Source organism: Salvelinus alpinus, chromosome 12 (genome assembly GCF_045679555.1).
Source record: "Salvelinus alpinus chromosome 12, SLU_Salpinus.1, whole genome shotgun sequence".
In the NCBI taxonomy this organism is placed as follows: domain Eukaryota; kingdom Metazoa; phylum Chordata; class Actinopteri; order Salmoniformes; family Salmonidae; genus Salvelinus; species Salvelinus alpinus.
In genome coordinates, this window is record NC_092097.1 from 44347020 (window position 1) to 44360316 (window position 13297).

The 13297-nt window shown below is 42.8% G+C and overlaps 1 protein-coding gene across 1 annotated transcript in view; it reads right to left on the reverse strand.

Moving 5' to 3' along the window:
* Positions 1-13297, reverse strand: part of LOC139536245 (plexin-A1-like) — a 416804-nt gene that overhangs the window by 151645 nt on the left and 251862 nt on the right. The window lies entirely within an intron of this gene.

The window sequence follows — 13297 nt, forward strand, 5'->3', positions numbered from 1 at the left end:
TGGGTGTTTTTCCATTGAAAGCCTATCCACCATTTAAAGGGATAGGACCTAGATTCCATTCCCTATGGCTTCCACTAGCTGTGAACAGTCTTTAGATATTGTTTCAGGCCTTTATTCTGAAAAGTTAGGGAGAACGAGCAGTTTCAATGAGAGGCCAGTGGAAAATCCCCAACCTGTTTGGTGCGCAATCCAGAGAGCGCGCCTTTATTGTTTTTCTATAATATTGATGACGCTATTGTCCGGTTAAAATATTATCGATTATTTAGGCTAAAAACAACCTGAGGATTGATTACAAACATCGTTTGACATGTTTCTACGAACTTTACGGACACTATTTGGAATTTCCGTCTGCCTCTTGTGACTGCATTTGAGCCATTGGATTACTGAACAAAACGCGACAACAAAATGGAGGGTTTTGGATATAAAGAGGGACTTTATCGAACAAAACAAACATGTATTGTGTAATTGGGAGTCTTGTGAGTGCAACCATATGAAGATCATCAAAGGTAAGTGATTCATTTTATTGCTATTTCTGACTTTCGTGACTAATCTACTTGGCTGGTTACTGTTTGTAATGTTTTGTGTGTTGAGCTCTGTCCTCAGATAATCGCATGGTATGCTTTTGCCGTAAAGCCTTTTTGAAATCTGACACGGCGGCTGGATTAACAACAAGTTAAGCTTTATTTTGATGTATTGCACTTGTGATTTTATGAAAGTTTAATATTTATAGTAATTTAATTTGAATTTGGCGCTCTGCAATTTCACCGGATGTTGTCGACGCTAGCGTCCCACTGATCCATAAGAAGTTTTAACCATGTGTGGACTCAATTATCTGGTAATGAACTAGTGTGACAATGTTTGAAAAAGTCCATTCTGCAACATTCACTGGATATGAGACAATGGCTTAGGTCATCTGAAAACCCTATATTGTCTTCTATTACTGTGGTGGAAAGCCTTGGGGGTCCAGAGAAAGAGTGTGTGTGAGTGTGTGTGTGAACAAATTAAGTCATTACAGTGTTTATACCACACTTTGGCAGAAGTGCATATATCATCAACGCCAACTCAATAGACCTTGGGAACGGTTGCACAACGTGATTGTTAGCGGGTGGAACAGCCCCTGCTCTTTAGACCAATGCCATAGAACCAGTTCACTCAGTCATGTAAATGAAACAAAGTATGATGATTACACACATCTAACTGTAACACTGTCAACAACTGCAGATAAACATTTGACAAACAAATATTGTATGCTAAAGAAGTAAAACAAAAGTTGCAACTTTAAATCAGTTGCAGCATCAGTGATACTAGTCCCATACAACTTGACATAGTCACATCACTCCCTCCCTCGCTCCCTTACAAAATCTGAGAACTACACCCTAAACCAGTGCTTCTTAAACCTCTCCTCTGGGACCTCCAGACATTATACAATTTTGTTGTAGCCCTGAACTAGCTCATCTGACTCAAGGAGTCAAGGGATTCTGACGTAAAAAGGGCTTTATAAATACATTTGATTGATTAATAATTAGTTGAAAAGTTGAATCAGGTGAGCTAGCAGTTCAAAAACATGGAATGACTGGCAGTCCCTTGAGGAGAGGTTTGAGAAAGGCTGCCCTAAACATATCAGAAACGTACCAACACAACTTACACATACCAGTACAGCACATCTGCCTGAGGTGCTAGTATGCAGTAAGCAGTTCTGTTGTGCATTAGTGCAACAGTGTTCTCCCGGGTCCAACAGACAATGGTGTGTTTGTTAATTTGCTTATTAGCCTCCTCAAACATCTGAACCCGCTCCAACACTGAGCTCATAATGACTAGGGGATTACTACGGACAGAACACCAGCCTGCTGACAACACACTGACAATAATGAACTAGCAGGGAGGGAGAGGGAGGGAGGGAGAGCGGGAGGGCGGGAGCGAGAGGGAGGGAGAGAGAGCTAGAGAGGGAGGGAGGGCGATGGTGGAGGTAGGATGAAGAGGCAGAGGGAGTGTGAAGAAAAAGACAGAGGGGAAGAGAGAAAAAGATGGAGGAAGAGATGTAGGTAAAAGTGAGAGGAAATGGATCGGCGCCAAGGAGAAACAGACAGCAATAGAAGGGGAGGGTAAAGAGGGAGAGAAAGCTAAAATATCGATAGACAAAAATAGATAGGGATGGCAGAGGATAGAGAGAAGGAAAGTGAGAAAAAGAGGAAAGCAAAACCAAAAAGAGAGAAGGAGAAAAATACATCCTCCCTCCACAGAACTGCATTCTGACTTGCCCCTCCCTGTATCAAAGTCAGAGAGATAGATCCGTCACACCAACAACCGGCTCCGTTTCACGTGTATCCCAAACCTTGACAACATCCCAATTCATTAATTGCCTGCAGCCTCGGACAAGGATGAACATTTGAGCAGGGAGCTAGATCAAGTTGTATAATGATGTTTTAAGTCTTGACTTCTGAAAATGAGAAAAGAGCATTGTTGAGAAATTTGGGGCTGTGAGCATTCTAGGCGAAAACAGCGTGACAGCGTTCTCCCACTCTCTAAGCACAAATTCAATAAAAAATCAACACGCCCTGCATTTTTATATTTTGGCTGTGTTTTGATATTGTGGCTCTTTTTACAGCAAGATAAGGTTACATTAACATTCAGTGTATTAGTCTTGTATTTCATCGTTAATGCATAAAAATGTGACACGCCACCAGCCAAAACCAGGGAACAAAAAAAAAAGAAGTGATTTACTGTAAAAAGGTCACATGATTACTATGTGAATAAGCAAAATACTAAAGGGCCTAAGACAGATCCCTGGGGAACCCCCATTGCAGTTTCCAGACAATGAGACTTTCTGATCATCACATATACACACTTTCCTTTAGCCTAAATTTAGACTCATTCCACATTCCATGACTGTCCCTGCTGGTAAATCTACACAGCTCTTGGGAAAACGATTTGGATAATAAACAAACACCCACAGCTTGCTACAAAGTAAGCTTAAACACACCGCATGATTGGATTGGGCTAAACACAGACACGTGTGTGTGTGTGGTGTTTTTGGTGGAGTACATCCAAGTTTCCTACCTCTCTATATGGCAGGCTTAAGGGGCCTTCCTCTAGCCCACTTGTTTGTTTTACTCAACCGCTGCCTTGGGGCTTCACCGCCTAAGGCTAACCAGGCAGGAAGAAGATGGGCATTGTGGGAGATGAAGTCCACATACAGTACATGGATTCACTTGAGTGCATATGACAAATCTGAAAAGACCCCTGTCAAACAAAGCCGGTTACCAGGAATTTCAGGGCTAAGGCAAAACACCATTTAGTTGTAGCCTTTGAATGTACATGCAGTTGACTTTCTTTTGGTTTAAAACTACAAATGCTTCATTAATAAGACATTCTAAACATTGCAATTCTTGCAGCACAAGACAAATGTCTAGTCTCACTCGTAGACCGCCTTTTGCATTTTCATCCAATAGTTTGAAGCATGAAACCATGACAGACAGATGACAGAAAGCTGTTATTTAAGGTCAAAGGTATTCAGAGATAGGGTATATTCTCCTCTCCCATAACTGTGTATTCCCTCTGATACTTCAGTTGATAGTTCCAATGTTTCGCCATGTCGGTGACGGAGGAAAAACAAGTGTCAGGTGGATAAGAAAATCTGCACCTCACATATGAGAGCAAAACCCCTTTCAACACTAGCCAAGTGCATTTAACGAGACGACGATTAAAGATCGTGTGTATATGTGAGTGAGCGTGTCTTTTATATAAATAAATAAAAGACAGTTCTGAGGCAAGAATCTGACAGGATATTAATAAATAAAGCTCAAAAAACATTGTGCATATGTAATGAAGCATCTGTCTGGACGTGGTAGGTTTTTAAGTCCAATCCAATCCATAATTAATTAGCTCTCTGATGTGGTGGAATACAGCTAAGAAGGATGGGGGATTGAAATAACATGTTAAATAATAAAATAAGAGAGTCAAAAAGCTTTGGGAACAGACTGACACCTACGTCATCAAAGTGGGGAGACTTGGGGACAATGTTAGGGGACACGGGGAGCATGTGTTACGGGTTTGATACGGGGGAGTGTGTGTTAAGGGTTTGACACGGGGAAGCGTGCGTTACGTCTTTGACAGAGGCAAAAGGAGGGTGACCCGGGGATGTTAGAATGTCACTGACTAACCCGTCTAAATCTCCTATGAGTGAGGGCGACATCTTGGCCCCTAAAAAATATGTCCCATGACATCATACTGCATCTTATGTCAGCCATTGAGAATAAGTATATTATAATATAATAAAATATGTCAGCCATTGAGCATTATTCTATTATAATATATATTAAATTATATCAGCCATTGAGAACTATTATATGATATAGTTAAATAAAGGTAAAGTTAAAAAATTACAAATAATAAAATAATAATATTATAAATAATATTTATTTATTTATTTCACCTTTATTTACCAGGTAGGCCTGTTGAGAACAAGGTCTCATTTACAACTGCGACCTGGCCAAGATAAAGCAAAGCAGTGTGACAAAACAACAAAGAGTTACACATAAACAAACATACAGTCAATAACACAATAGAAAAATCTATGTACAGTCTGTGCAAATGTAGAAGAGTAGGGAGGTAGGGCAATAAATAGTCCATGGAGGCGAAATAATTACAATTTAGCATCAACACTGGAATGACAGATGTGCAGATGATGATGTGCAAGTAGAGAATAGAGATACTGGAGTGCAAAAGAGCAAGAGGATAAGTAACAATACGGGGATGAGGTAGTTGGGTGTGCTATTTACAGATTGGCTGTGTACAGGTACAGTGATCGGTAAGCTGCTCTGACAGCTGATGCTTAAAGTTAGAGAGGGAGATATAAGACTCCAGCATCAGAGATTGTTGCAATTTGTTGCAGTCATTGGCAGCAGAGAACTGGAAGGAAAGGCGGCCAAAGGAAGTGTTGGCTTTGGGGGTGACCAGTGAGATATACCTGCTGGAGCGCGTGCTATGGGTGGGTGTGGCTATGGTGACCAGTGAGCTGAGATAAGGCGGGGCTTTACCTAGCAAAAACGTATAGATGACCTGGAGCCAGTAAGTTTGGCAACAAATACAGTGGGGCAAAAAAGTATTTAGTCAGCCACCAATTGTGCAAGTTCTCCCACTTAAAAAGATGAGAGAGGCCTGTAATTTTCATCATAGGTACACTTCAACTATGACAGACAAAATGAGAAAAAAAAATCCAGAAAATCACGTTGTAGGATTTCTTAAGAATTTATTTGCAAATTATGGTGGAAAATAAGTATTTGGTCACCTACAAACAAGCAAGATTTCTGGCTCTCACAGACCTGTAACTTCTTCTTTAAGAGGCTCCTCTGTCCTCCACTCGTTACCTGTATTAATGGCACCTGTTTGAACTTGTTATCAGTATAAAAGACACCTGTCCACAACCTCAAACAGTCACACTCCAAACTCCACTATGGCCAAGACCAAAGAGCTGTCAAAGGACACCAGAAACAAAATTGTAGACTTGCACCAGGCTGGGAAGACTGAATCTGCAATAGGTAAGCAGCTTGGTTTGAAGAAATCAACTGTGGGAGCAATTATTAGGAAATGGAAGACATACAAGACCACTGATAATCTCCCTCGATCTGGGGCTCCACGCAAGATCTCACCCCGTAGGGTCAAAATGATCACAAGAACGATGAGCAAAAATCCCAGAACCACACGGGGAGACCTAGTGAATGACCTGCAGAGAGCTGGGACCAAAGTAACAAAGCCTACCATCAGTAACACACTATGCCGCCAGGGACTCAAATCCTGCAGTGCCAGACGTGTCCCCCTGCTTTAGCCAGTACATGTCCAGGCCCGTCTGAAGTTTGCTAGAGAGCATTTGGATGATCCAGAAGAAGAATGGGAGAATGTCATATGGTCAGATGAAACCAAAATAGAACATTTTGGTAAAAACTCAACTCGTCGTGTTTGGAGGACAAAGAATGCTGAGTTGCATCCAAAGAACACCATACCTACTGTGAAGCATGGGGGTGGAAACATCATGCCTTGGGGATGTTTTTCTGCAAAGGGACCAGGACGACTGATCCGTGTAAAGGAAAGAATGAATGGGGCCATGTATCGTGAGATTTTGAGTGAAAACCTCCTTCCATCAGCAAGGGCATTGAAGATTGTAGGGATCCAGATTTTGCACCTCTTTCAGAACATCAGCTGTCTGAATTCGGGTGAATGAGAAGCTGAGGGGGCTTGGGAAAGTTGCTGCAAGTGGGTGATGAGATGTTGGCCGGGGTAGGGGTTGCCAGGTAGAAAGCATGGCCAGCTGTAGAAAAACGCTTATTGTAATTATCGATTATCTTAGTTTTTCAGTGGTGACAATTTTTCCTATCCTCAATGCAGTCGGCAGCTGGGAGGAGGTGCTCTTGTTCTCCATGGACTTTACAGTGTTCCAAAACTTTTTGGAATTAGTGCAAATTTCTGTTTGAAAAAGCTAGCCTTAGCTTTCCTAACTGACTGAGTGTATTGGTTCCTGACTTCCCTGAAAAGTTGCGTATTGCGGGGGCTCTTCGATGCTAATTCAGAACGCCACAGGATGTTTTTGTGCTGGTCAAGGGCAGTCAAGTCTGGGATAAACCAAGGGATATATCTGTTTTTAGTTCTATATTTTTTGAATGGGGCATACTTATTTAAGCATGAAAACACTTTTAAAGAACAACCAGGCATCCTCTACTTGATGAGATGAGGTCAATATCCTTCCAGGATACCCAGAACAGGTCGATTAGAAAGGCCTGCTCGCTGAAGTGTTTTAGGGAGTGTTTGACAGTGATGAGGGCTGGTCGTTTGACCGCGGACCCATTACGCATGCAGGCAATGAGGCAATGATCGCTGAGATCCTGGTTGAAGACATCAGAGGTGTATTTGGAGGGCAAGTTGGTCAGGATAATATCTAAGAGGGTGCCCATGGTTACAGATTTAGGGTTATACCTGGTAGGTTCCTTGATAATTTGTGTGAGATTGAGGGCATCTAGCTTAGATTGTAGGATGGCCGGGGTGTTAAGCATGTCCCAGTTTAGGTCACCTAACAGTACGAACTCTGAAGATAGATGGCGGGCAATCAATTCACATATAGTGTCCAGGGCACAGCTGGGGGCTTAATGGGGTCTATAACAGGCGGCAAAGGTGAGAGACTTGTTTCCGGAAAGGTGAATTTTTAAAAGTAAAAGCTCAAATTGTTTGGGCACAGACTTGGATAGTGACAGAACTCTACAGGCTATCTCTGCAGTAGATTGCAACTCCGCCCCCTTTGGTAGTTCTTCCTGTCTTAAAATGTTATAGTTAGGAATGGAGATTTCAGAGTTTTTGGTGGTCTTCCTAAGCCAGGATTCAGACACGGCTAGGACACCCGGGTTGCTAAAGCAGTGAATAAATCAAACTTAGGGAGGAGGCTTCTAATGTTAACATGCATGAAACCAAGGCTTTAATGGTTACAGAAGTCAACAAATGAGAGTGCCTGGGGAACGGGAGTTGAGCTAGACGCTGCATGGCCTGGATTAACCTCTTCATCACCAGAGGAACAGAGGAGGAGTAGTCTATAAGTCTAGTAATAGTCTAGTAAAGGCATAAATGTAGCTGCTACTAGCCTCCTTCTGGCTTCAAAAGAAAACAGGCCTTATTCCTAAAATAAAATCCCAATTTCACCTTACATTTTTTTGTAAGTTGTTGAATATGCAATTTAAAAGAGAGGCCCTCATCAATTAAAATTCCAAGATAGTTATATGAGGTTACAGTCTCAATTGCTCAATGCCCTGACAGGTAATAATAGGTGAAAAGTTCAGAGGTCTATTTCTTGCTTTAGAAAACACCATTAGTTTAGTTTTGTCAGTTTTGAGGATAAGCTTCAATTGACACAAGGTATGTTGAACAGTATAAAAAGCATTTTGTAAGTTCTTGAAAGCTTTTGTAAGAGACGAGGCACAACAGTAAATAACAGTATCATCTGCATAAAAATTATGGCAGGCAGTTTAGCCCCAGTGATGTACTGGACCGTACGCACTACCCTCTGTAGTGCCTTGCGGTCAGAGGCCGAGCAGTTGCCATACCAACCAGTCAGGATGCTCTCGATGTTGCAGCTGCAGAACCTTTTGAGGATCTCAGGACCCATGTCAAATCTTTTTCGTTTCCTGAGGGGGAATAGGCTTTGTTGTGCCCTCTTCACAACTGTCTTGGTGTGTTTGCACTAGAGGTCGACCGATTAATCGGAATGGCCGATTAATTAGGGCCGATTTCAAGTTTTCATAACAATCGGAAATCGGTATTTTTGGGTGCCGATTTGCCGTTTTTTTTTATTTTTTATCTTTATTTAACTAGGCAAGTCAGTTAAGAACACATTCTTACTTTCAATGACGGCCTAGGAACGTTCTGCCTTCAGGGGCAGAACGACAGATTTTTAACCTTGTCAGCTCGGGGGATCCAATCTTGCAACATTACAGTTAACTAGTCCAATGGTCTAACACCTGATTACATTACACTCCACGAGGAGCCTGCCTGTTACGCGAATGCAGTAAGCTAAGGTAAGGTGCTAGCTAGCATTAAACTTATCTTATAAAAAACAATCAATCAATGACTGTCATTGCTCCAATGTGTACTTAACCATAAACATCAATGCCTTTCTTAAAATCAATACACAAGTATATATTTTTAAACCTGCATATTTAGCTAAAAGAAATCCAGGTTAGCAGGCAATATTAACCAGGTGAAATTGTGTCATTTCTCTTGCGTTCATTGCACGCAGAGTCAGGGTATATGCAACAGTTTGGGCCGCCTGGCTCTTTGCGAACTCATTTGCCAGAATTTTACGTAATTATGACATAACATTGAAGGTTGTGCAATGTAACAGGAATATTTAGACTCATGGATGCCACCCGTTAGATAAAATACAGAACGGAATAAACGTTTTGTTTTCGAGGTGATAGTTTCCAGATTAGTCGAAGGTATATGGTTTAGAGAGAAATAGTCGACGCGTTATAATTCCTGTAATAACTTGCGGCTGAACTTGAAAGGGGTTCCTTCGTTATTTTACCGTTCAAGTCTTCCATAGAGAATGTCTTGATCTACTTCAAATAAGGTCTGTGTTTCGCGGAGGAGCAGACTGACAGGGGACCATGCAGACAAGCTCTGCTTTCTCCACCACAACCTAAAACTTCTTAACTGGGAATATTGAAGACCCATGAAAGCTGGTGGTTCGTTTTAACATATGTTCTCATGTTATTTGAGACTAAATTGATTTTATTTATGTATTATATTAAGTTAAAATAAAAGTGTTCATTGTTCATTCAGTATTGTTGCAATTGTCATTATTACAAAAATGTGTGTGTGTGTATGATATCATATATATATGTATAAATACATATTATTATTATATATATATATATATAATTTTTTATTATTATAATTGGTATCGGCTTTTTTTGTCCTCCAATAAATCGGTATCGGCGTTGAAAAATCATAATCGGTCAACCTCTAGTTTGGACCATTCTAGTTTGTTGTTGATGTGGACACCAAGGACCTTGAAGCTCTCAACCTTCTCCACAACAGGCCCGTCGATGAGAATGGGGGCGTGCTCGGTCCTCCTTTTCCTGTAGTCCACAATAATCTCCTTAGTCTTGGTTACGTTGAGGGATAGGTTGTTATTCTGGCACCACCCGGCCAGGTCTCTGACCTCCTCCCTATAGGCTGTCTCGTCGTTGTCGGTGATCAGGCCTACCACTGTTGTGTCATCAGCAAACTTAATGATGGTGTTGGAGTCGTGCCTGGCCATGCAGTCGTGGGTGAACAGTGAGTACAGGAGGGGACTGAGCACGCACCCCTGAGGAGCTCCAGTGTTGAGGATCAACGTGGCAGATGTGTTGCTACCTACCCTCACCACCTGGGGGCGGCCGGTCAGGAAGTCCAGGATCCAGTTTCAGAGGGAGGTGTTTAGTCCCAGGTTCCTTAGCTTAGTGATGAGCTTTGAGGGTACTATGGTGTTGAACGCTGAGCTGTAGACAATGAACAGTATTCTCACATAGGTGTTCCTTTTGTCCAGGTGGGAACCGGCAGTGTGGAGTGCAATAGAGATTGCATCATTTGTGGATCTGTTTGGGCGGTATGCAAATTGGAGTGGGTCTAGGGTTTCTGGGATAATGGTGTTGATGTGAGCCATTACCAACCTTTCAAAGCACTGCATGGCTACAGACGTGAGTGCTACGGGTCTGTAGTCATTTAGGCAGGTTGCCTTTGTGTTCTTAGGCACAGAGACTGTGGTGGCCTGCTTGAAACATGTTGGTATTACAGACTCAATCAGGGACATGTTGAAAATGTCAGTGAAGACACCTGCCAGTTGGTCAGCACATGCCCGGAGCACACGTCCTGGTAATCCGTCTGGCCCCGCAGCCTTGTGTATGTTGACCTGTTTAAAGGTCTACTCATGTCGGCTACGGAGAGCATGATCACACAGTCGCCTGGAACAGCTGATGCTCTCATGCATGTCTCAGTGTTGCTTGCCTCGAAGCGAGCATAGAAGTGATTAAGCTCGTCTGGTAGGCTCGTGTCACTGGGCAGCTCGCGGCTGTGCTTCCCTTTGTAGTCTGTAATGGTTTGCAAGCCCTGCTACATAAGACGAGCGTCGGAGCCGGTGTAGTATGATTCAATCTTAGCCCTGTATTGACGCTGAGAATTGTATTGACAATGGGAATTTATATTTTAAAAGTTATTAAAAATATATACGAAATATATACAAAGAAAAATATATATACATGGGACGGGACAAGACAACAGACGTCTGACTACTACGCCATCTTGGATATACATTGCATTCGGGAAGTATTCAGACCTCTTGACTTTATCCACATATTGTTAGGTTACAGCCTTATTGTTAAATAGATGTTTCCCCTCATCAATCTACACACAATACAGCATAATGACAAAGCTAAAACAGGTTGAAATTTTGGGGGTAAAATGTAAAAATAAATATAAAAAAGTATTCAGACCCTTTACTCAGTACTTTGACAGCATCAAGTCTTCGTGGGTATGACGTTACAAGCTTGGCACACCTGTATTTGGGGAGTTTCTCCCATTCTTCTCTGCAGATCCTCTCAAGCTGTGTCAGGTTGGATGGGGAGCATTGCTGAACAGCTAATTTCAGAACTGTCCAAAAGTTGTTTGATCAGGTTCAAGTCCGGGCTCTGGCTGGGCCACTCTAGGACATTCAGAGACTTGTCCCGAAGCCACTCCTGAGTTGTCTTGGCTGTGTGCTTAGGGTCGTTGTCCTGTTGGAATGTGAACCTTCGCCCTAGTCTGAGGTCCTGAGCACTCTGGAGCAGGTTTTTATCAAGGATCTCTCTGTACTTTGCACCGTTCATCTTTGCCTCGATCCTGACTAGTCTCCCAGTCCCTGACGCTGAAAAACATACCAAAAGCATGATCCTGCCACCACCACGCTTCAACATAGGGATGGTGCCAGGTTTCCTCCAGACGTGACGCTTAGCATTCAGGCCAAATAGTTCAATCTTGGTTTCATCAGACCAGAGAATCTTGCTTCTCATGGTCTGAGAGTCTAGGTGCCTTTTGGCAAACTCCAAGTGGGCTGTCATGAGCCTTTTACTGAGGAGTGGCTTCTGTCTTGTCACTCTACCCTAAAGGCCTGATTGGTGGAGTGCTGCAGAGATGGTTGTCCTTCTGGAAGGTTCCCCCATCTCCACAGAGAAACTCCAGAGCTCGTTGACCATCGGGTTCTTCGTCACCTCCCTGACCAAGGCCCTTTTCACCTGATTGCTCAGTTTGGCTGCGCGGCCAAATCTTGGGAAAATCTTGGTGGTTCCAAACTTCTTCAATTTAAGAATAATGGAGGCCACTGTGTTATTGGGGACATTCAATGCTGCAGAAAGGTTTTGGTACCCTTCACCAGATCTGTGCCTCGACAAAATCCTGTCTCGGGGCTTTATGGACAATTCTCTCGACCTCATGACTTGGTTTTTGCTCTGAATACTTGTGTAAATGTTGGGTCATTATGGGGTATTGTGTGTAGATTGCTGAGGATTTTATTTTATGTAAATCTATTTTAGATTAAGGGCTGTAACGTAACAAAATGTCGAAAAAGTGAAAGGGTCTGAATACTTTCCGAAGGCACTGTATACTATATTATGTCAGCCATTCATAATGAGTTTACTATAAGAGGCTTCTCATCAGAGTTGTGATGGAATCATTTCAACATTGTGCACACGCAAGCTTTAGGTTAGGTATTGAGAATTACCATAACATACATATATTATTCAACAGTGGGACAAATGTGGGGCATTCTAAACTTTTCCAAGGAATCAAAGCTTTAAGGGCAACATTCTAAGGGGGTATTTAGAGGAGCATTAGCCCAGCAGGCAGCCTCATCTTTAACTCCCAACTGATCCAGCATGATCTTCACAGGGCTCACATCTAATATGGGAGAGATGCAAGAGCTTCCTGTCATCCAGATCGCCTGCAGTGTGTGTGTGTGTGTGTGTGTGTGTGTGTGTGTGTGTGTGTGTGTGTGTGTGTGTGTGTGTGTGTGTGTGTGTGTGTGTGTGTGTGTGTGTGTGTGTGTGTGTGTGTGTGTGTGTGTGTGTGTGTGTGTGTGTGTTTGTGTCTCCTCTCTCTCGCTCTCCCTGTTATTTTTGTCAGATCTATTAGGTGGGACAGCGGAGGTATTCTCATTATGCTGCAAAAAGATGCGTCTTCGACGCGGAACAGACTGATCGTGGCAGAGGAGAAGGAAAGAGAGAGAAATGACTTAATAAGTGAGCAACGTGCAGGAGTAGAGCGGAACGAAGGAGTGCGGAAGGGACTTTGAACCATGAAAGGGACTGAGGGTGTCTGCCCACTCCCCAATCCCGCTTCCTGGAAATAGTGGAGCAGAGGGGGGGCAGAGAGAGGGGGAATGGTAGAAAAAGAGTAAGTGAGAGAGAATGGCACGAGAGAGCAAGGTAGGGGGAGGAGGGAGAGAGAGAGAGAGAGAGAGAGAGAGAAGAGAGAGAGGGGAGGGAGGGTGCGACAGCAAGAGAGATAAATGGCAGAGAATTGGAGAGAAAGAGAATGGTGAGAGACAGAAGGAGAGATAGAGAAAGGGGGAGACAGCAATCGCAAGAAAGGAGGGGAGATATACACTGGGTGTACAACACATTAGGAACACCTGCTCTTTCCATGACATAGAAATCTATGATCCCTTATTGATGTCACTTGTTAAATCCACTTCAATCAGTGTAGATTAACAAGGCACCCCTGTTAATTGAAATGTATTCCAGGTGAT